General features: G+C 37.7%; 1 protein-coding gene across 3 annotated transcripts in view; it reads left to right on the forward strand.

The window, feature by feature from the left end:
* Positions 1–23,050, forward strand: part of LOC309657195 (uncharacterized protein C5orf46 homolog) — a 70,024-nt gene extending 46,974 nt beyond the window's left edge. The window contains exons 4-5 of one of the 3 annotated variants that reach the window (XR_014261691.1): positions 21,575–21,623; positions 22,584–23,050. The gene's annotated coding sequence lies outside the window, so the exon portion shown is untranslated. Of the gene's footprint in view, positions 1–21,574 lie in introns of all 3 variants that reach the window. The other 2 variants (XR_014261692.1, XM_082454347.1) reach the window with 2 other exon arrangements.
* The last annotated feature ends 1,293 nt before the right edge of the window (positions 23,051–24,343 follow it).

Here is a 24,343-nt window from a genome sequence, read left to right on the forward strand (position 1 = left end):
TCAGTGAGGAGGAGTCTGGACCCAGATGACCCCATACTCCCAAACCATGGCGCAGTCCCACATTCACAGCTAATGTCACTATCTTGTTAGGGGGCCAGAATAGCATCTGCTATAACTTCCTTCCAGCGAGGATGTCAGCCCTCCCAGAGGGCAGCTCTTCAGCGCCTAGCAGACATTCTCCATGACATGATCATGTTCTAAGTCCTACCTTTCAACTGCCCTTTATAGGGGAATGACTTTATTTACCATATTATCTGGTAACCTTGCAGGGATCCACATATGTGAAGGGTCGAACCATTGTTTATCTGAGTCTTGGGGGAACACCTTGCGATCCTCCTGGAACCCGAGAGGATGCGAGGACTACAGTAGCTGCTATGAGCCATCTCCCACGTGCCTTCACATCTCTCCAGGGAAGCTGTCATAAGACATTGCCTCCCAGGTCCTATGAGGTGTGGGACTTTCTGCCCTAACCGCCCTTGGAACAGAAATGCAGAATATTAAAACCTAAGCCTCTCAGCTGCAGCCTAGAAATAGCTCCCCACAATCGGCCTTGGAGTCATCCAACCCCTTCTGTTTCATTGTCATCCTTTTTAATGTATGCGACAAAGATGATAGGGAGCTGACACTTTTGGTCTATTCTCCTCTTTGCTGTCTATGGAAAGTGATAAACTGACTAAATCTAAAAGTGGCTCATTGTATCTTTAGCAACTAAATCAGTGACGGCCTCGGCCTTGCCTGCTCTTGAATATGTGAGCTTAACACCCTTCCAAGAAACAGCCAAACTGCACATTCACCCTGTGGGTGTGACTCAAAGAAGAACATGAGAAGTTCATGGCGTACTTTGCCAAGTTGCAGGTCCTCACTCAGTGCCTCTGCTATAAATCGTTTCCCCCTTTCCAAATGTTTACACTATGACTCTTGACCAGAAGTACAGGGAGGGATAGGCCTTTTTACTAAGATGAGTGGGCCCCTGGCAAGCCTCAGGATGAGCAATCAATTTGTTAGATATGATAATGATGATGATGATTGCCATTATTTCCCTCTCTACTTTTTTTTTTTTTGAAATGAATAGCCCAGTTTGTTTTTTTTTTTTTTTTTAAAGAAATTCACGTTCTTTCTTTCTTTATTTATTTATTTATGACTGTGTTGAGTCTTCGTTTCTGTGCGAGGGCTTTCTCTAGTTGCGGCAAGTGGGGACCACTCTTCATCGCGGTGCGCGGGCCTCTCATCATCGCGGCCTCTCTTTTTGCGGAGCACAGGCTCCAGACGCGCAGGCTCAGTAATTGTGGCTCACGGGCCCAGTTGCTCCGCGGCATGTGGGATCTTCCCAGACCAGGGCTCGAACCCGTGTCCCCTGCATTGGCAGGCAGATTCTCAACCACTGCGCCACCAGGGAAGCCCATCCCTCTCTACGTTTTGTTTTCCAGCTTCCTAACCGTAACCTCACAGCAGCCACCATTACCAACAAGTTCATCAACACCACTTCTCCATGATTTAATCTTGAATGATATTTGGGGATTTTTTATTTACAATTTTCTCTTTAAAGAATTCTGTATTTCTTTTGGCTTGCTTTATAGAACAGAAGGAGGGGAATGGATAATCACTGTATCCAGTAAAGTAATAATGGAGGTTTTTTTGGTATAAAGTTTTAAATTTGAGACAACTTCACACTTACAGAAAAGATCTGAGTACAGTACAAAGAATTTTTTTTGGAACCATTTGAAACTGAATTGCTGACCCAATGCTCCGTCACTCAAGGAATACTGGTGGGTACTATGTGCAACGACACCCTCCTACATGACCATAATCAGGAACTTAACATTGATACTTTACTACCACTTACTGAATTATACCTAATTCAAGTTTCACCAACTATCTGAATACTGTCCTTTGTAGCAAAAAGATGCGGTTCAGAATCATGTATTACACTTTGCCATTATGTCTGTTTAGTCTTCTTCAATCTGGAAGAGTTGCTCAGCCTTGCCTTGACTTTCATGAAATTTTTGAAGACCACAGGCCAGTTTTTTTGTAGAATGTTGCTCAGTTTGGCTTCATCTGATGCTTCCTCATTGCCAGGTTCCGGCTATGCAAGAAGCCAGGTTGTGTTCTCAGTGTATCCTATCAGTTGGTACATGATTCTTCCCCTTACTGATTTATACTACTCATCTTGATCCCATGATTAAGGTGAAGTCTGCCAGACTTCTCCATTTTGCTCATTTTCCTGTTTAATTAACAATTGTTTTGTGGGAAGTTACTTTGAAACTATGTAAATATCCCATTCCTAAGCAAACGTTCAATTTCTGCTTAAATACCAGAAGGGACTCAGGGTTTCCTACTTTATTAAATGGGGTATCATCCATTACAGTAATATTATATTTGAGAACCAAAATGTCTCAAATATTACCAGTGAAAGCCCCTGCAAGCTGGCCTCTTTGCCTTTTGGTGTTTCCCTGTCATTCTTTGTGCTTGCTTTCTGGTACTACAAGATGATCCAGGCTCATCTTCAATATTCTCTGCCCCAGCCCAAATAAACTCTTTTTCCAAGAAGTGACCCTTAGTTCTTTTTAGAAGAAAAGTAATATTGTGGAGTCATCCAGGTACTAGGTTACTCATTTCAACCAGGATGTCCTGCTTCAAGGCCCTCTCAGTGGACAGAGCTAGAAACGATATGTATACATATGTAGGTATATGTACATGCCCTCTTCTCACTGCAAGGGCTTTGACTCTCTTGCTATTCAGTGTCCCCTCAGTAAATGCCCTTCTTACTCTACTTGGGCCCTGACTCCCTATGTCAGGCCAAACCCCAGGGATGCCCTCACCTCTCTTAGTTAAATCAGTTCTCCAGAGAAAAAAAGTTGTTCTGTTCTTATCCTGCGTTCAGGCCTCAGTTTGCCAGCTTCGTTCATTTACATTGATGATGAAACAGAAAGAACATTTGACTAGGGTCAGAGAAGTTTTAATGAATCTCTTTCATTTAATTCCCATAGCAAATCATTCACCTTTCTGAATCTCAGCTCATTAACCTATAAAGGAAGATCATATAGTAAGCATATATGGTTGTATGGATTAATTGAGATGGTGCATGTTCAGGTCCTTGGTTTACACGTAGGTATTACAATCATAAAATAATGGTTATTGTTCCATCAAATCTAGAAAAAAATTCAGGACTCATTCTTTGATTGGCAAAAGAGGGAACTGAGAAATAAGACAGAACTAATTTCAATGATCTTTTTTTTTTTAACATCAATATGAGCAAAAAGTGTTCTGATCGCAGAAATCATTTCAAACTCCACAGGCTCTGAAAATACAGCTATAAAAATCTACCAGAACTGTAAAACTGGGGTATCAAAATCAAAGAAGAAAAAAACTTTATTTCGTTACTGGTTATTAGTCACAGTCAACATATTTAGATCTGAGTCTAATACTTTGAAGCCATTTGCAACCTGGACCTATTAGTTATTTAAAGCTGTATAACAAATTACTCCAAAACTTAGTGGCTTAAAACAACCGCAGTTCATTATTTTCATAATTCTTTGAAATGACTGCATTCTTCTGCAGCGTTCTGTTTACTAGTGCACTGGGATGTCCTGATATACAAAATACTGGCATTTGTAGTTGGCTTTGGCCAGGAGCTCAGCAGCAAGCTGTCTGCAAGAGGCCTTTGTGGTCCATGAGTTCATATTGATAGACATGAAAATTAAAACTGTAGATGTTCTAATGATTAGCCTCAAAAGATACACAGCATCTTTTACATTACATTCTGTTATTCCAATCAAGCCATAGGACCAGTCCAGATCTGAGCAGAGAGGAAACACACTCTACTTCTTGGTAGGAAGAATTGCAAAGAACACGTATCCATATTTAATCCACAACAAACCCATATTAAGAGGGTGTCCAGGCTTTTGAAAGATCATATGAGAGACAGTTAATGAATGTGGGAACATCAGCCAGGAGATAAGACGAATCAAGGAGACCTTAAAATATTGTTCAAATACTTGGGGACCTATCACGATGAAGGAAGAATAGACTTGGATGTAAAATAGAATTTGAGAGTTCTTTTGAAATGCGATTAGAAACTACAGGAATGTACAGTTTAGTGAATCAGTATTGAAACCCCAAAATAGAGGTTAGCTAATGTCACATTTACTGTAGAAAAGGTTCTTATAATAGATAAAAGGATAGATTATATCCTCTTTATTACCCTTTCCAAGTCTATGATCATAGATTCCAACAGCTTCCTTAACCTGAAGCTTAATTCAAGAAGAAAGTGCTCAAGATTGCAATAAACCACTTTAAAATTAGTGAAGCTTCCTCACCACCATTTCTCAGACTCTATCACAAGCAGAAGTCTCCAACTCAGTGAATGCTGATGCACAAATATTTTTCCCTATGGGTCTCAAATTTTTTAAGGTTTTGACTATCAAATGAGTAAAGTTATAATAATTCTTTTTTTTTTGCCGCACCACGTGGCATGTGGGATCTTAGTTCCCTGACCAGGGATCGAACCCACACACCCCGCACTGGAAGCACATAGTCTTAACCACTGGATTGCCAGGGAAGCCCCAGTAAAGTTATAATAATTTAAAGTCAAAAGGAAAACTACTTGGTGCCCAACACCAATTTAAATGCTTAAAATATTTCTTTTTTAAAAATATTTAAAATAACTCACAGTGCCTCACCAATATTTAAAAGAGTAACACTATCACAGGTCCTGCCATCTGGGGCTTTCAGGTTGAGAAGCTGAATTAGATTATGTCTGATATGCCTCCCTGCTCTAGAAGCTCCACAAATGTACGTTTTATTTCTTCCAAGGAGGAGTAAGTCCAAACCATGGGAAACCGTGAGGGTTTGTGAAATTGGATGTTGAACACAAATCAATTTTCAAAACAGTTCACAAGTGCCCCCTTGGGGCCAGTTCAGAGATTGTGTTACAGTTTGCTACAAAACAAAGCAAAGCATAACAACAGACAATGGGTTAGTGAATACCTCCTTTATGTCAGGGCTTGTGCTACAGAGCAGTAATGAATTGCAAAGTTAAAAAGGAGGGTGGGGGAATTATTGTTTTTGCTTCTTGTTTTATTTCTCAAATGATAAGCTAAAAGAAACACTGTCTCAACTGTAGCAGAAGGTTTGGAAACTATATTATAGTGGATTTGGGGGATATGTGTGGGTGTTTACGGTTGGGGAGAGGGGGCAGGTTTGCAGAGTGATGGCAGAGTAAGCAAAGTGACTAATGTCCCTGGAAGCCCTGAGAGCCTCTAATCCTCAGAGATTTTTACAGCACCCCTAAATATTTAGCAGTGTAGGGGGACACCTTCAGGATCTTTCTGTCATTCCAGAACCTGGATAAATAAGAAGGCATTCTGGTGAACACAGGCTGCATTAATATTCAATCCTCTCTGCATTCCCTAGTCTATGGGTGCCAAATCCAGGACTTCCAAGATATTGTCATCAATGATAGTAGAAAGCATTTAGAAAGGCTAGAGCTGTTTTCTGGTTCCACATATAAGGAGCTTCAAAGTCACTGCTCTGTTCTAACAACAAGTAAAAATCTCAAAAGACTAAAAAAATCAACAACTCATCTTGGATCCGTAACACCCATGAGGACACCAGGTAAACTGCCCCAAGACTGGAGAGAAAGCCAGGTGATTACAAGGAGTCACGGCTTGGCGAAGCAGACTCATGAGTGGAAACCACCTGGGGATCTAGTGCTGGGGTAGGAAAACCTGAACTATAATTGACAAAATGCTGGAAGCTCAGCATGGACAACTTTGGGAGTTAAAAACTCCAGAGGTACTCAGTCATGGGTGAGGAGGGGCACAATATTATGAGATCTATCTCCAAGAGCTCAACAAGATTCCCAGAGTAAATATCAGAGAAAAATCTCTTGGGCTTCTGGCAGAGGAAGGAGGAAAAGGAATCAATTTGAAATATACCAGAGCACTTTGTTCTTAACAAGGCCTGCCCTCAGGGAAAACTAGTTAACCAGAACCTAACCAGCTGGAGTATCATCAGAGCCTAACTGATCTGGGGAAGGGAAACACCCAACTCCAGCCCACTCTAGCCCTGTCCCTCCTTAGCAGGGAGAAAAAAACTGAGAAACACGCATGAAGTTCACAATCCAGAGGCACAGGCTCACTAAGACTGAGACCTGATCATAGGACAAAATGTTACTTTCCCTCCCCCAAAACCTCACCATCACATTACTAAAGGCCTGTTTACAGCAGTTCCTTTTACCCAGTACATCATATCCAGCTGTAAGAAAAAAAAAAAAAAAATTACAAGGCAGGCCAAAAAGCAAAAAACACAATTTGAAGAGACAGAGAGAGCAAGTATCAGAATTCAACACGGCAGGGATGTTGGAATTATGAGACTAGGAATTTAAAACAAATATGATTAATATACTCTTGCTAATGGATAAAGTAGACAGCATGCAAGAACAGATGGGCAATGTAAGCAGAGAGATCGAAATCCTAAGAGAGAACCAAAAAGAAATGCTACAGATAAAAATGAACAAACACTGTCACAGACGGAAGAATGCCTTTGATGGTCTTAGTAGTAGACTGGACTTAACTGAGGAAAGAGTCTTTGAGCTAATGGTTATATCAATACCATCCTTGAAAACTGAACATCAAAGAGAACAAAGACTGAAAACAACAACACAGAATATCCAAGGACTCTAGGACAACTACAAAAGGTGTAACATACATGTAATGGGAATACCAGAAAGAGAAGAAAGAGAAAGGAACAGAAGAGATACTCAAAACAATAATGACTGAGAATGTCCCCAAATTATTGTCAGACACCAAACCACAGATCCGGAAACCTCAGAGAACACCAATCAGGGTGAATGCCAAAAAATGATACCCAGGCATATCATTTTCAAATTACAGAAAACTAAAGACAAAGAAAAAATTCTGAAAGAAGCCAGAGGAAAAAAAAAAAAACACCTTACTTAGAGAAGAACAAAGACAGAATTACATCCGACTTCTCAGAAACCACATAAGTGAGAAGAGTCGACCAAAACATTTAAAGTGTTGAGAGAAAAAAACCATCAACATAGGATTCTATACTCTGTGAAATTATCCTTCATGAGTGACTTTTATCCTTCATAAAGACTTTCTCAGACAAACAAAAATTGAGAGAATTTGCGGCCAGTAGACATGCCTTGTAACAAATGTTTTTTAAAGAGTCCTTTAGAGGGAAAGAAAATAATATAGGTCAGAAACCTGGATCTACATAAAGTAAGGAAGAGCATCAGAAAAGGAATAGATAAAGGTAAAATTAAAATTTTATTGTTCTTATTCTTAATTATCTAACAAACAACAGTTTGTCAAAAATAATAATGGCAACAATGTATTTGCTTATATATGTTATGCATATATATATTTATGTATTCTTACATATTTATGCATATATATGAAAGTGAAATGAATGACAGCAATGATACAAGAGATAGGAGGGAGGAATTAGGATTACTTTGTTATTATAAGTTATTTACACTACCCATGAAGTGGTATGATGCTATGTAAAAGTGGACTTAGATTAGTCATAAATGTATACTGCAATCTCTAGGGCAATCACTAAAAAAAGTTAAAAAAAAAAAAGAAATATAACTAATATGCTAAGAAATGAGAGAAAATAGAATCATATAAAATGCTCAATTAAAACCCCAAAAGGCAGAAAAACAGTGGAAGACCAAATAGAAATAAATAAAAAATAGTAATGAACATGGTAGATATTAATCCAACAATATCAATTATCACTTTGAATATCAGTGGCCTAAATGCACCAATTAAAAGACATAAATTTTCATAGTAGAGCAAAAAACATGACCTAATTATATGTTGTTTACAAAAAAAAAACCAAACCTCTTTAAATATAAAGACACTTATAGATTTAAAGTAAATGGTGGGGGCGGGGGGGTATCCCATGCTAACACTTATCAAAAGAAAGCAGGAGTACAAATTTTAAAACTCTTTGTTCTAGTTCTGTGAAAAATACCATTGGTAATTTGATAGGGATTGCATTGAATCTGTAGATTGCCTTGGGTAGTATAGTCATTTTAACAATATTGATTCTTCCTATCCAAGAACATGTATATCTTTCCATCTGTTTGTGTCATCTTCAATTTCTTTCATCAGCATCTTATTGTTTTTGGAGAACAAGTCTTTTGTCTCCTTACATCGGTTTACTCCTAGGTACTTTATTCCTTTTTCATGCAATGGTAAATGGGATTGTTTCCTTAATTTCTCTTTCTAATCTTTCATTGTTAGTGTGTAGAAATGCAACAGATTTTTGTGTATTAATTTTGTATCCTGCAACTTGACCAAATTCATTGATTAGTTCTAGTACTTTTCTGGTAGCACCTTTAGGATTTTCTATGTATATTATCATGTCATCTGCAAAGTGACAGTTTTACTTTTTTTCCAATTTAGATCCCTTTTATTTCTTTTTCTTCTTTGATTGCTGTGGCTAGAACTTCCAATACTATGTTGAATAAAAGTGGCAAGAGTGGGCATCCTTGTCTTGTTCCCGATCTTAGAGGAAATGCTTTCAGCTTTTGACTGTTGAGTGTGATGTCAGTTGTGGCTTTGTCATGTATAGCCTTTGTTATGTTGAACTTTGTTCCCTCTATGCCCACTTTCTGGAGAGTGTTTATAATAAATTGGTGTTTAATTTTATCAAACGCTTTTTCTGCATCTATTGAGATGATCATATGGCTTTTATTCTTGTTTGTTAATGTGGTGTATCACATGATTGATTTGCAGATATTGAAGAATCCTTGCATCTCTGGGATAAATCCCACTTGATCATGGTGTTTGATCCATTTAATATATTGTTGGGTTTGGTTTGCTAGTGTTTTGTTGAGTATTTTTGCATCTATGTTCATCAGTAACATTGGCCTGTAATTTTCTTGTTCTGTGGTATCTTTGTCTGGTTTTGGTATCAGGGTGATGGTGGCCTCATAGAATGAGTTCAGAAGTGTTCTTTCCTCTGCATTTTTTGGAATATTTCAGAAGGATAGGTGTTAACTCTTTTCTAAATGTTTGGTAGAATTCACCTGTGAAGCCATCTGGTCCTGGACTTTTGTTTGTTGGGAGTTTTTAAATCACAGATTGAATTTCAGAACTTGTAATTGGTCTATTCACGTTTTCTATTTATTCCTGGTTCAGTCTTGGGAGATTGTACCTTTCTAATAACTTGTCCATTTTTTCTAGGTTGTCCATTTTATTGGCATATAGTAGTCTCCTGTAATAGTCTCTTACGGTCTTTTGTATTTCTGTGGTGTCAGTTGTGACTTCTCTTTTTTCATTTCTGATTTTATTGATTTGGGCCCTCCCCCTTTTTTTCTTGATGAGTCTGGCTAAAGGTTTATCAATTTTGTTTATCTTTTCAAAGAAATAACTTTTAGTTTCTTTTATCTTTTCTATTGTTTCCTTAGTCTCTATTTCATGTGCTGTTATTGCATGCTTCTGACACCAAAGTACAGGACAACAGAGAGGTTAAAGGTGCCCTCTACCTCGTATTCCATAAACATGAGCTATTACTGTTATAAATAATATCAAACTCGACTATGCTTATGCACTCTTTTATTGGTCTTTTAAAAACAATTTGTTTAAAAATATTAGACAGAAATCCCATCAAGGATAAGGTTACATTTCCTAAAAGTTTCAATTATCTGGACAAATAGCCACCAAACTTCAAGTTCCTGATAAGTAAAAAATGTTCTTATCCTGGGCTCTTACCCTAAAAGAATTCTAGGATTTTAGACAGACAAACCCTATTACATGTCCTCAAGTTGCTTTCTTCAAATGCTTAGGGAATGGCTAGTATAAACCAAATGAAAAATAATAAGGACAACAAAAATAACATCAACAAAAATAATAATAACCAACATCATCAAGTATTTTTGATGTATCAGATATATTTCCAAGTATTTCACAGGATTATCCCTTTAGAGCTTAGCAACAATGCTATAAGGTATGAATACTATTTATCCATGTTAAAGAGGAGGAATATAACACTCAGAGAGATTAAATCTTTTGCCTAAGATATTAGATGGTAAAAGTAAAATAAGATGTGATTTCTAAGACATATACTGAGACAATGATTTGATACATAGGCATTATTGCTGAAATTAAGCATATACCATGTACTATGAACAATCAGAGGAAGAAGCAACTCATTCCACTAGAATATGAGTGTGCAGGAATTCACCAATAGGAAAGGGTGTGGGGGAGTCATTCTAGGCAGCAAGAACAGCATAAGCAAAAACCTGGAGGCATTAATAGTCAAGTCTGCTCTTGCCATCTTTTCCAATGATAGCCTACTCAGTGACTTTCCTCCTAGGCTTGTATGGCAATGGCCTTGTCATCTGGGTGGCTGGTTTCTACATGCCCTGCACAGTCAACACAGTACCACCTCAACCTGACTGTGGCTAACCTCACCATCATCCTCTCACTGCGTCTCCAGTTCGCCGTGTGGCTCTGCACTACCACTAGCCCTTTGGCTGATGCTCTGTAAGCTAAATAGCACCATGTCTATCCTTAACTTTCCAGCCAGTGTCTTCCTTCTGATCCTCATCTCTATGGACTATTGTGTTGTGATCTTCTGGCCAATCTGGTCCCCCAAACCACCTCATACCAGCTAAAGCAGTTTGGGGGCTTTGGGAGGTTGACTTTTGGCAGTCTCCTTCTGTGTCCCCTACTTGGTCTTCAAGAAAACAGTTTTGGTAGAAGGGGTCACCTATTACTTCAACCAATATGACCCGTGGAATGAAATTCAGGGGCGTTATCAGCTGTGGAGGGAGATCATCATTCCGCAGTACCAAATGCTGATCTCTGGCCATTTTGTCCTTGGCTTCATTCTCCCCCTGGCCGTAATCATCTGCTGCTCATCCTTGCGGCCTTGAATTAAGACAAAGCCAGATGACCAGGTCCAGCCGACCCTTCTGGGTCCTTGCAGTCATAGTGATTTCCCTCTTCCTCTGCGGGTTATCCTTGCAAGTGTCCCTGTGGCTGGACTTTGCCTCCTCCCAAGAGAACAGAGGGGACCTGTACCAGGTGGCCTTACTCATAAGCCCCCTCGCCTGGTTTATGGCCTTTACAACAGCTGCTTCATCCCACGTTTCTATGTCTTCATCGGGCATGATTTTGGGAGCACCTAATAGTCCACCAAGGCCAAAAGAAAACAAGAGCCCTTCCCTGCTTAACACTTACGATATACATGATGTAACAAATTCCCTTTGGGTTATAAATAATAAATCTTCTCCTTAAGTGCTAAGTGGTTCAGATGTTCATTTTTTCTTTGGTTAAACCCACACAGAGGAAAGACCTAGAGGGGAAAAAATAGATCAAATACTAAAAAGAGGACCCAATTCCTTAAGAGGCAGGCAGGAGGTAAGATGGAAAGTATTTGCCATGTCAATGAGAACATTGTCGTGTCAGGGATGATGCACATGGATGAATACTAATCCCAACGTTAGAGCCTATGCCAGGAATTATAAAATCTTAAAGGATAAAGATTTGCATGATTTCATGATACATGATTTCAGAGACTAAGGAGATGAGTTCCTGGTCAAAATTAAATGAACTAACCAGCAAATCATGACAGCTGTTCCCAGTTTATACCCAATTCAGAGTTAATTTATTGCTAAGAAAAAACCAGAAGAGAATACCAGAGCTCTTGATCAGAGCAAAAAAGGACATTTTTCAGAGGACAATAGGAGATCTGCTACAGGCAACACCACTAACAACAACTAAAAAGGAGGTGGAGCTTGGAATGATGTTCCTACAAAAGAGAGAAAAGCAAAATTATGCTTATAGGTTTTCCCACAGAAAATTGCTTTCAAGGAAATCAATGATAACCAATTGCATAGTCAATCTTGAGCATAATTCAAACACAAGTTACAATCTAGATAAACATTTTGAATATTTGTAATTCAAAGTTGCAGAGATAGAACTAAATCCTGAGTGCTGGGATGAGAATTAGCATAAGTGGCCCCAGGGGTGGGAAGATGAGGAACACTGGAAATGTCTGAGAAAGTCTTCATGGAGAGTGGGAATTTAGGCCAGACCTAGAGGAATGGGCAAAACCTAGGAACATACAAGTGGGTGAGGGCAGATGGTATGACAGGAAGAAACAAGTAAGGCAGAGAAAATTTCAGCTACACTATCTCAATAAGCTTCCATGAAAATACCATCAGAAACTCAAGTACTAATGGGACCCTACATTCAGTCAGATTTGTGCCAGAAACCCCTGAACAACTAAAATAATGGTATTTGGTAATCACAACACTAGCAGTGTTGGTACTAGGGTGAAACTAGTAAGATACTCACCTCAGGTGCAAACTTTAGGGGAACACTGAAAAATTCAGCTTCAAGATAAATAATACCCTGATGCAATAATTTTTTACAAATCAAAATTAATGCAGGGCTTCCCTGGTGGCGCAGTGGTTGAGAATCTGCCTGCCAATGCAGGGGACATGGGTTCGAGCCCTGGTCTGGGAAGATCCCACATGCCGCGGAGCAACTAGGCCCGTGAGCCACAATTACTGAGCCTGCACGTCTGGAGCCTGTGCTCCGCAACAAGAGAGGCCGCGATAATGAGAGGCCCACGCACCGCGATGAAGTGTGGCCCCCACTTGCCGCAACTAGAGAAAGCCCTCGCACAGAAACGAAGACCCAACACAGCCATAAATAAATAAATAAATAAAAATTAAAAAAAAAATTAATGCAAAAATGTCCATGATGAACAAAATATAAAATTTTAAATGAAGACAAGGTCAAACTTTGCACTTGATGATTTGATGATGACCTCACTCCCCTCACCCTGGTCCTGGTTCTAAACAACAGGCTAGTGTTTCATCATCAAAGAAAGAGAAAAATAAACTCATACAACTCTGTATAGTAAATAAGAACAAAGGCTAGTTAATTTTTTAAACATCTTTATTGGAGTATAGTTGCTTTACAATAGTGTGTTAGTTTCTGCTGTATAACAAAGTGAATCAGCTATACATAAACATATATCCCCATTATCTCCTCCCTCTTGCGTCTCCCTCCCACCCTCCCTAAATATTTTTTCAACAAAGGTTGAAAGATTAAAATATTAAAAGAGATAACCAGCATTGAAAGGCCATGTGTATTTCAATGAATTTTAGGAAACAGAATTTTAATGGTGACAAATACATGCTTAATAACAAATATCTTTTGCAAAAGAGTCATCAGATAAAGCCAGTGCTATGAGCCGTGACACTGTGCACCATGGCAAGCACTGTGGCAGGGGCTGGAGGTGGGGGTCCTTGCCTTCAGTAACTTCCTGTCTGGTATGTAGATGTTTGATTTCTTGAATGCAGAGGGAGAATGATAGTGGACATACCAAAGGGCTGAAGGACCCGGGGAAGGGAGGACTAAATTCCATCTGGGGAGGCAAGAAAGGCTTCACAAAAGAGGTGTATCTAAGCAAGATATAAAAAATGCCATAGGAATTTAATAGGTTAAAAAAAAGTGGGGTAGAGGATACGCACTGGAATGGAAGTCAACTTCATGAGAGATTTGAGATTGTTAGAAACACTGAAAATTCTAAAATTGTAGGAGTGCAAGGTTTTGGTAGAGAATGATAAGAGAGAATGAGTACTAGTCAAGGACCAGATTTTATTTTATTTTTTCAAAATTATCACATATGCATGGTTTGAATGATACGAAAACATGTCTTATTTATCCTTTGAGCATTTATTTATGTAAATAAGAGAAAATATAAATAAGTTATTTTATTCCCTCTCTTTCATACCCAAATGATGGCATGCATCTCTTTTTCCCTCTACTTCCAATATAACCTAGAGCTTTTTTCTAAACATGCAGTTTCTTCATTATCCTTTTTTCAGTTGTATATATTTCCAGTGTGAGCATACATTGGAGTTTAATTATTAAGTGCCAGATTTTGAATTTTGAATGTCTTATTGAGAAGTTCACACAGTTTTCCTAGAGTCCATAAGGAGACATAAAAAGTTTTTAGATGTAAATGGTATGATAAGAACCATGTTTTGGGAAATTTACTCTAGCTGCAATGTGGTCTGCAGTGGGGTGGGGTGCACCTGTGGTGATGGTTAGAGAAAAGGCATCAGAATAGACAACACAGTAGGAAAAATGTTGATAATTTCTATCTTAGTGCGCCTCTGAGTCAAGAATTGGATAATTGAGGTATTGTGCACTCATGAGGCAGCCTGATGCCATGGAAAGAACTTAAGAGACAGGGCATATGGCCTCTAATCCCTGCTCTGCTTAACAGTAGCTGTGTAACCTTTGGCAAGGCATTCTTTCTGAGCAGAGAATTTTAAATGAGGGGTGCTGTGTTTCATGATCCCAAGCCTCCTTCCAGCTCTAACATTCTACATATGTACAATGGTACCTGCCTCCCCTGACCCAACACTCCTTCTGAGCTTTTCCTTTGGGATCAAGAAGACTGGAGGTCTCTCAAAAGAGTGAGTAGTGTCTGAGAAGGCAGACGGCCAAGAGCCATAGATGCCTTGTGACAGGTAACTGCTGGTGGCAACTGCTAATTTCTAAGTTCCTATCAGCTTTTCTTCTAGCAAAATCCTCTAAGATCAGCTGTCCCGCCCAAATCTTCCCAAATGAGACTTGCCATTTCATAAGCCCTAGACAGCAAGGCTGACATGCCTATAGCATTTCAAGAAAAAATTTTTCCTAATTCAACAAGAGTAACCAGGTTATTCCCTAAACTCTCACAGTTGCTCAGAATTCACCAACTCCTTGAATTTCCTTGTGGCAATATATACATAACATAAAATTTACTGTTTTAACCATTTTTAACTCTACAGTTCAGTGGCATTAAGTACATACACTGCTGGGCAACCATCATCACCATCCATCTTCAGAACTTTTTAATCATCCCAAATTAAAACTTGTACCCATACAGTAATTCCCCATTTCCTTCCTCCCCCCAGCCCCTGGCAGCCACCATTCTACTTTCTGTCTCCATGAATCTGACTACTCTAGGTTCATGTAAATGGAATCATACAATACTTATCCTTTTGTGACTGGTTTATTTCACTTAGCATAATGCCATCAAGGCTCATCCATGTTTTAGCATGTATCAGAATTTCCAAGGGAGATCAGCTCGGTGCTTTGTGTCCACCTAGAGGGGTGGGATAGGGAGGTTGGGAGGGAGACGCAAGAGGGAGGAGATATGCGGATATATGTATATGTACAGCTGATTCACTTTGTTATACAGCAGAAACTAGCACACCATTGTAAAGCAATTATACTCCAATAAAGATGTTAAAAAAAAATTTTCCTTCCTTTTTAAGGCCAAATAATACTCTGTTGAATATATATACTACCTTTTGCTTATTCGTTCATTTTTCAATGGAAATTTAGGTTCTTTTCATCTTTTTGCTATTGTGAATAATGTTGTTATGATTCACAATACAAATATTGTATTAGGTGTACCAATATCTGTGAGTCCCCAGTTTCAGTTCTTTTGAGTATTACTCAGAAGTAGAATTGCTGTATCATGTAGTAATTCTATGTTTAATTTTTTTGAGGAGACTTTATACTGTTTTCCACAGAGTCTGCACCATTTTACATTCCTACCAGTAATGAGCAGGGGAACCAATCTTTCCACATCCTGGCCAATACTTGTTATCTTCTTTCTTTTTTTTTTAATAGCACTCCTAATGGGTGTGAATTCTGCATTTCCTTTTTCACTCTAACTTGTCTTCAACACCTCTATTTACAGAGCAAAGTAGGAGTGTTCAAAGGCCAACACTATCATCTCCATCATCATAATCATTATTATGGATTTGGTTTTACAGTTTACAAAGTTCTTTTTGTAAACTATAAAATATGTATATTTGAAATAAATATATAATTTCATGTAATATCCACAAAGTATAGGAACTTGGCAAGTCTTAATATCTCTATTATGCAGAGAAGTAACAGGTTTCGGTTTATTCGAATGGTCCTAATGTCATACCATAAACTGGTAGTCGGGATTGGAATCCAGATCATCTGCACCTCATTCTAAGTCTCTTCCTGCTACCCAATGAGCAAAACTCGGGGCTCATCATGCAGCTGTTTTTCCAGTGGTCTATGACTCTCCTCAAATCTGTGTGACCTACACAGATGTAGGTGTTTGATCAGATTGGTAAATCAAAATGAGATTCAGGGAGGTACCCATGGCCCTGACCCAGCCTTATAAATGACTGGGTCTCTTCCCACCCTCTCTTCCAGGGAAGACAAAAAGTTATGAGGTCTCAAATAACTACGAAGAAGATAAGTAGAATTACGCTCTCCTGTCACCAGCTCACTGGGCAACCAAAAAAATTGCATCTTACAATTGCTTATCAGTGAGAGACGCAGGTGAAGCCACTTACATACGACGGTGATTCTGAAAGTATAATCCTCAGATCAACATCGAGGATTTCTCTAGAAACTTGTCACCACATTCTCTGGCTCACTCTTAAACCCACTGATTGTATCAGAAACTCTGCCTGCAGCCCAACAACGTGTGGTTTCATAAGCCTCCAAGTGATTCTGATGTGTGTCAAAGTTTGAGAACCTCTGATATAGAAGAAAGAACGCTTGTTTTAAGATCAAATAGACCACAGTGCTAGACAACTCTTGTTAACAGCACTGGCTTTGGGCCCAATACTTCATTTTAGCTGCTTTTATTCTTTAAAATTGGAAAAGTAGAGCCTCACAGTCTTGGTGAGTATTACTGAGTCATGTGTATTTGAGAACATTTTGTACTTAAATATCTTTAAGGAAACGTAGGGGGTTATGATTCCGCTGGATAGGCTGAGCCTAGGGATGCCTGCTGTGCTGATGGAAGGAAGCTGCCTCTCCTATAGCGCCTATTTACTCAATGACCATGAGGGTTATCACAAGATCCCAATCCAGAGGCTCTAATGGATTTACCCCGGGACCAAGCAGTATCTCCAGAGCAGACAAGCTACAGGCTGGCCTGAGAACTAGGAACTATGGTATGACCTAGTACACACACACACATACACACACACACACTGAGCTAGGTAAGAATTTTCATCTTAGAAACATGAAAGTGTTAATCCAAGAAAATGAAGTAGTAGGTGATAGAAGCTGAAACCTAAAGACTGCTTTGAGTCAAGACAGGTCATGGCAAGGTGAAATTATAAGGAAGCAGAAACTTTAAGAAAGATAAAAGATATAGAGAAGTTGCTATCAGAGAGAAAGAGTAGAGCAGAGAGGAAGCAGGGTTGCCTTAAAAGATGGCAACCCTGTGACCCACAAGAGGGGAAAGAGGAGCTGATCCCTAAAGCAATCGCAGCTTCTGATGGCTTTCTAGCACCACTTTGAATCCCTTGTAATGAATGACATTTTCTCTTGAGTGGGTCCCTGTTCCTTTAAAGCCCAAATCCTCAATTCAACACATTTTCATTATTACCACATTTAGACTGTAGAAAAGAAGATCCAGCCTGGCAAGGATGTGGAATAGTGTGTCGTTGCCTTCAGTTACATGATGGGCTATCATAAGGAAAAGATAGAGGGCTTAGGCCATGCATCTCCAAAAGCCTGAGTCAGAACAAATACATAGAAGTTATGTGATCCATGAGGGCTTAGAAAGGAGGTCTTTTCTAACAACAAAATTTCCTTTTTATACAGCTTTTCTTTTACCAAATTTTATCATGAGCACGCTTTACAGTTTAAAATTAAAAACTGTTTTTTAAAATGTTTTCAAATATTGGATCTTTCCTGTCAACTTTAGAAAAAAATATTTCCTTTGGTAAACATTGTATTAGCAGTCAGTGTTTGTTAAATTCTTAATGTAAAGTTCAGCAGATGACTTATGGGATTTTAAGACTCTTAATTGGCCACAGTCTGTAACCTGAACTGTGTGGACAACGTAGGGTTTCACCAAGGGACTTCCTTGAGTGCTCAAATTCCAACCTAAGAGTCAACATACTGTTCTTTAGTGATTTCCTCCTTAATCCTTTCTAATATAAAAAAGGAACAACTTGCTCACATGTTTAAGGCATAACCTACTTTCCAGAGACACACACAAATATTTCATTTCCACCAGTTTTAATGGAGCATGTAGGTGTAGAAGATGGCTTCTAGTGTGTGTAATAATGTGACTGTGTATTTATTAGGATCTGCTTCTAACTACCACTTCTAACAGTGTGGCCTCAAGTGTGGCAAGTAGGATTCATAACCCACATAACCTTAGTTTTCTTATCTGTTAAATGGGGATAATAATAGTCCCTAATGTGTTTTGTAGCATCAAATGAGTTCTATGGAATATGGCACAGTTCTTGGTACACATGAGTTCTTTTCATTATTTATTTTTATTATTTATCATAGATTTTTATTGCTACTGGTTTTATATATTATTTTTGGTTTTGCCATTATTATTTTTGGTTTTGCCATTATTTTTGGTTTTGCCATTATTATTGACTGAAGAAGAATTACTTTTGGCTTCTAGACTAAAGAATTACCAGTAATGCAAGCTGCCTTTTCAGTCCTTCTACCTAGTAACCACATACCTGCAGAGGTAGACATTTTCCTAAACTCACTATATGTGATGATTTAATTTTGATAATATCTGAATCAGGTACTTTACCAGCTTCAGAGACCACCAGTGCCTGAGGACCATTCTCCCCTCAACTCTGATAAAGCCCAAATTTAGGGGAGAAGCCAAATGAGAATGGAAGTTGAATACATATAAAGAAACTCCAAAACCTTTCAAATTTTACATTTCAACAAGGACCTACTGTATAGCACAGGGAACTCTACTCAATACTCTATAATAACCTATACGGGAAAAGAATCTGGAAAAGAGTAGATAAATGTTTATGTATAAATAAGTCACTTTGCTGTACACCTGAAACTAACCCAACATTGTACATCAACTATACTGCAATATAAAATAAAATATTTTTTAAATGCCAAAAAATTTTTTTTTACATTTCTAGGTACATCTCTTTCTCTGCATGTTTCCATCAGCTTAAGGGGAGGTATCCTGTTGGAAAGAACCTTAAGACCTTAATTCAATGTCCCATCCCTCTGTAAAATTACTTCTGTCCTGTGGCCACCCATGCCCTCCCAAATAACTCAGGCAGTTCATTACATATTTGGACAGTACTGACTATTGACAAGTACTTTAAAATATGTGCCTAATAATCTGTCTTCTTTTACTTATTGTTCCTACTTCTACCTTCTGGTGCCACAAAGGAAAATGGTTTCCTATTTTACTCAATAACCCTTCAGATATATCTTATACCCCTTCATATCATTCTTATATGTTTTAAATTATTACTTATTTACTCAATTCATTCAGAAAAGAAATTTTACCTACTACCCTATCAGATGCTGTACTTGGCATTAGGGGAGTACAACAGGAGGGAAAGTGATGCAGTCCTTAACCTCTTGAAGTTTATGTTACCGTTAAGTCTTTTTTCCGGGTCAAAATTTCTCAAGACATTTTTTTTTCAACTCAATAGCAAAAAAACTAAAAATCCAATTTAAAAATGGGCAAAGGATCTGAATAGACATTTTTCCAAAGAAGACATCCAAATGGCCGACATGTGCATGAAAAGGTGTTCAACATTAATAATCATCAGGGAAATGCAAACAAAACCACAATGAGATATGACCTCACACCTGTTAGAATGGCTATGATCAAAAGGACAAGAGATAGCAAGTGTTGGCAAGGATGTGGAAATAAGGGAAGTCTGGTGAACTGCTGATGAGAATGTAAATTGGTGCAGCCACTATGGAAAACAGTATGGAGGTTTTTCAAAAATTTAAAACCAGAACCACCATATGATCAGCAATCCCACTTCTGGATATATATCCAAGGAAATGAAAACTAGAATCTTGAAGAGATATCTATACCCCCATGTTCATTGCCATGTCATTCACAATAGCCAAGACGTGGAAACAACCTAAGTATCCATCAATAATAAATGAATGGATATTACCCATGGATAAATAATAGATAGATATTATTCAGCCATGAGAAAGAAGGAAATCCTGCCATTTGTGACAATGTAGATAGAAATGATGGAAGGTGATTGAATTATTATTATTCCCAAATAAAATAAGATACTGAAACATTACTGAACATAGGCTTCCTTTTACAGAAAAACTAAAAATTTTTAGGACTATTAATAAATATGTTTGGTGCCACATTGAGACATTTTCTGTAAGAAAGCACAGTTTTAGAAATTATAAATAGCATTTATAAGATTGTCATTCTACAGAATGCTAATGTAAAGCACAGTTTATAATTTCTTATTTCTTAGTTTCTACTAGAAATTAGGTTTTTAAAGGTTAAGTATTCTAATTAAAATATGAAATTAAAACTAGTAAAAATTAATAGGGGAAACATCATTGCATGCAAAAGAAAGAAGGTATAAGGAATGGAAGTGCATTTTGTTAAGGGAAAAGTAGGTGATTTTGTCCTAAAAAGAAGTTAAAAAAAGAGAAAAAGAGAAAAGGATGGAATCTGAAGGTGAAGAGAAAATCTGTAGAAGTTTTGTGGAAAAGAAACCCTGAGAAAGGAGTTTTATATGTGATCAGAACTGGCTAAGATTGGAATGAATTTTAATATTAACAGTAAGGTGGTACAAAGTTAGAACTGGTTTTTCTCCCTGTTAAGAGGACAAAGTTTTCTTGGACTCTTTATCTGATTTTTTTTCCCTTTTTATTGAAGTATAGTTGATTTACAATGTTGTATTAGTGATCTGCTTTTGATAACAGACTATAAAATTTCTTTACCGTTTAAGTAATCTGTTGCAACGGCTCTGTATTTGCCTTTGAAGTCTTTTATTGTCACTAAGCTAAATGAATAAGTATCGTTTCACAGTGACCTATGATCTTATTTGATCAAGTGTTTTAAAACCTTTTGGTATCTTTGATAAACTTCCTTAAGTCAAATTCTAAATGAAGTTCTTTTGACCGCTAGCTAACTTTGACATGATTCAGAGAGCCCCTGGAACATATCAGAGAGACATTAAACTAATTAGGCTTATTTAGTATGGTAAATTACATGGACATTATTGTCAAATGAGTGGTGATAAAACTTCTTAGGTTATATTGTATGAGTAAATGTCAACAATATAAATGTTCTAGAAATTATATGGAATTTCTAATAATTGAATGTGTCATGGTATAATGTTATCAGTCATAATTCTAGTTAATATTTTAATATTGTATGTCACAAAAATAACCAAATTTCTTTGACAATTACATTGTAATCAGGCCTTTAACTGTGACTTTTTGAGTCTTTTGTCATTTATAGACACATTGTTTTACTATGATGCTTTTGCAAAAATTCTTCATCTTCAAGAAGAATCATAGAAAGGACTTCTTGACAAGCACAGGTTTCTGATAACTTTCAGATCATACCACTGAACTGGGTAATAAATTAAAGAATTCTAATGGAAAACCGGATGGCTTCATAAAACTACTAACAGAAGTCAAGATCAAAAAGAATTAGTTACATAGGGCTGAATGATAATTTTTATGACTTTTTTCCTGAAATACTACTGGCTTTAATCTTTGTTTTCCAGATACAAGGAAACCTTTCCCCTTCAGCTAATTATGGCTTACAGCAACTTGGTAAGTTACACCTCTGTGAGCAGAATTGAAACAGTTATCTTTTCTCTCTAACTGATCCCTCTGCAATCTAGAAACTCAATAAGATTCTTATTTTCAGGACAATATAATTATTTGCATAAGTTTCATGAGAATCTGTTTTTCCTATAATAGGACATAATTGGAAACACTGGTCATATTACCATGGCTTTGACTGGAATGTCATGTTTGAGAATGTACATAGAATCAGGTTAAGACCAGACAGCTTTAAATAACTAAGGTGAACTTTATGGAGCCATAAAGCTCCTTGGAAAAACAACCTGGTACCTTGCTTACAGGGTTCCCAGAAACCTTACGAGGTAAATAAAAAAGGTCACTTTCTGACAGGTACAGGAACCTCAAAATATTTTGAGAACCTTGAGAAGAGAGAAGCCAACACAAATCTGTAGATATTGTAGGTGAAATCTGATGACAAGTCCTTGGCATGGCTCTCCAGGTCTTGAGAGATCTTTTAAAAGTTCAATCTGAGATTCCTTATGAAAAGTTCCAGCAAAGCCAATTTAAAAGGGCCTATGTCAGGACTTCCCTGGCAGTCCAGTGGTTAAGACTCCACCAAAACAAAACAAAACAAAAAACAAACAAAAACAAAACAAACAAAAAAGTAAAAGAGCCCATATGATCAATTACACTTATGTAAATAATCAGACAAAGTTTATTAAAAGCCAGAATTATTTTGCAAACAAATTAGTCTCAAGTTGACCATATTTGGTAGAAATGAAGGTAATGAGGTAAATTTAAAGAGAAAATTATGTTTCAGTGGATATTAAGTTCTAGTTTTAATTGTCTTTGTATTTAGCCGAAGTCTCACTTCCTAGATGGCTCCTTGTTACTATGTTGCATTATTGTAAAGTTTAATTGAATTATTAAAAGGACATTCTAAGCTTGTTCCTGAAGCTTATCACTTTAATCTATCTTTGGATGAAGATCAGATGCTCTGTGACCTGCAACCAGGAGATTATGTGCACTGGAAAAAGGATCACTTAAAGGACTGTCTTCCAACTAGTTAAAAGGACCCTTTATCAGGTACTCTTAACTAGCTCATGAGCAACAAAACTGAAGGGAATTAACTCATGGATTCATATTTTTCACTTAAAAAGGACTCCTGCACTGGATTGGTCTATAGAGAGGACTGCTGATCTTGAACTCATCTTAAAACAACACTCAAACAGAGGAGAAATGACACCCATATCAGGATGAGAAGAAGATGACATTAGCAGTAGATGGCTATCCCAAGATGCCAGACATGACCTGTATGACTATTCAGAGTGTTTTCTTGATTTCTTGGACTTTTGCATATGAATCAAATGTTTTTCTATCATGGGTTCAATCCTATGAAAATTTTAGAAATCAATCCAATTGTGAGGTTTGTAGTAAATTACCTACATCCAGTACTTCTGATTTACCTTGGTGGATTTCTTCTCTCTAAGGCTCTGATTGGATGATCTTTATAAAATTTATTTTAGAAGAAAGAAGTTGTAGTTCTGTTAAGGCAACTATTGATATTGCTAAATGGATCCCCTCATTTGGCCAATCAATCATACTTGCTCTGACCATGGCCATAAATAATAATTTTCTTTTAAGTTACTCAAGTTCAATCAGAACAACAAGCTAACTTTCAGTCAAAGAATATAGCTAATCAATTATTAGGAGGGACCCACCCTCAGTTATGGGATGGATCTATATGGCTAACACCAAGCTATGGTCAGTTAAGTTTAAGGCTCCCCCGTGTTGGGAACAATTAAATCATACGAAGATTATCAGCCTAATAATGCTAGAAAATTAGGTTGGGTGCCTTATGAAAAATGCCAACATATCATTTCCCCTAAAGAGAGAGATTGGTATGGAACAGACTGGGTCAGGCAACCAGGAATATATGAGGTCACACCTAATGCAACTCAATGATTTTCAGCATCAATTTGTGGTCTTGGCTTCCTCCAGATGAAAAGGAAGATGTACCCTAGGATTCCCTTGGTCTCAAGGCCACATGCATACCAATTTAGATATGACTCCAGCAAATTTACCATTAGTACCAGCCTGATGGACCAAGAGATCTGTATTCCATTGGTATAACCATTTAGCACCTATTTTTGTGCCTTCAGTAAAATTGGAAGATGTAATTGCCCACATCGACGCCTTAACAAAATTCACCCAATAGGCCTTAAAACAATAGTGATCAGGCTATCAGCCTACTGAATTCTGAGGTCACTTTGATGAGAAAAGTGGTGTTACAAAATCACACAGCCCTCAATATCCTTCCAGCATCTCAAGGAGACCCCTGCACCATAATTCAAACTGAATGCTGTGTTTTTATACCAGATGAATCCTCTAATATAAAACATTTAATGACACACATGAAAAATCAGATTTCTGCCTTAAGTGATCCACTTCCTAATATTGGTCATCTTCTAAAGAGTTTAATTCCAGAAGCTCGTAGCTTAAATCCCTACTTATGACCTTATTAGTGTTATTAGCTATATTACTCATATCCTATCTATTTTATAAAATTGTTGTTTTTTGCATGTGTAACCAAGTCTCTGATAAAATTAATGTTGGCTAAACATCTTGAGGCAATTGATCACATATATAGCTCTACATAAAATTAATTGTATACGGGACTTCCCTGGGCAGTCCAGTGGTTAGGACTCTGTGCTTCCACTGCAGGGGGCTCGGGTTTGATCCCTGGT

Source organism: Balaenoptera physalus (genome assembly GCF_965194825.1).
Source record: "Balaenoptera physalus genome assembly, chromosome: 3".
Classification (NCBI taxonomy): domain Eukaryota; kingdom Metazoa; phylum Chordata; class Mammalia; order Artiodactyla; family Balaenopteridae; genus Balaenoptera; species Balaenoptera physalus.